Below are 802 nucleotides of genomic sequence, written 5' to 3'. Positions count from 1 at the left end.
ATGCACTTTCAGAAAAAGAAGGAAGGAACAAAAGGCTAAAAAAACGCTGCAATATGGCCGATGGGTTTGAAGTTGGGGGTGCTCATAATGATGCTAATCCCATTGCTTTGGCCGACGATAGAGCCCAAGCAATAAGAGAGTATGGAGCCCCTATGTTCAATGAGCTTAATCCGGGTATTGTGAGACCCGAAATCCAAGCACCTCACTTTGAGCTCAAGCCCGTCATGTTTGAAATGCTCCAAATGGTTGGTCAATTTGGTGGGTCGCCAACGGAAGATCGTCACCTCCATATTCGCTCATTTTTGGAGGTGAGTGACTCTTTCAAGCTACAAGGAGTAAGTGAAGAGGCTTTAAGATTGAAGTTGTTCCCATTTTCCTTGAGGGATCGGGCTAGAGCATGGCTTAATACTCTTCCTCCCGATTCAGTGACTAATTGGAATGACTTGGCTGAAAAATTCTTGAGAAAGTACTTTCCTCTGACAAGAAATGCAAAGTTTCGAAGTGAGATCATATCCTTCCAACAATCGAAAGATGAGACTACTAGTGATGCATGGGAAAGATTCAAGGAGTTGTTAAGGAAGTGCCCCCACCATGGTATTCCTCATTGTATTCAACTTGAGACATTTTACAATGGTCTCAATGCGACATCTAGGATGGTGTTGGACGCTTCCGGTAATGGAGTCATTCTTTCCAAGTCTTACAATGAAGCTTTTGAGATTTTGGAAAGGATAGCTAGCAACAACTATCAATGGTCAACTGATAGAGCTCCCACAAGTCGAAAAGTAGCGGGTGTTCTTGAAGT

General features: G+C 43.3%; 1 non-coding gene across 1 annotated transcript; it reads right to left on the bottom strand.

The window, feature by feature from the left end:
- Window positions 1-491: 491 nt before the first annotated feature.
- LOC115696032 (small nucleolar RNA R71) lies at window positions 492-598 on the bottom strand. The gene has a single exon (XR_004007633.1). It is a non-coding gene; the product is annotated as a small nucleolar RNA R71 (small nucleolar RNA).
- Between the last annotated feature and the right edge of the window lie 204 nt (window positions 599-802).

The sequence above is a fragment of the Cannabis sativa genome, chromosome 6, assembly GCF_029168945.1.
Source record: "Cannabis sativa cultivar Pink pepper isolate KNU-18-1 chromosome 6, ASM2916894v1, whole genome shotgun sequence".
NCBI lineage: Eukaryota > Viridiplantae > Streptophyta > Magnoliopsida > Rosales > Cannabaceae > Cannabis > Cannabis sativa.
Note: the sequence above shows the minus strand (reverse complement) of the source record. Positions and strands in the feature narration are given on the sequence as shown.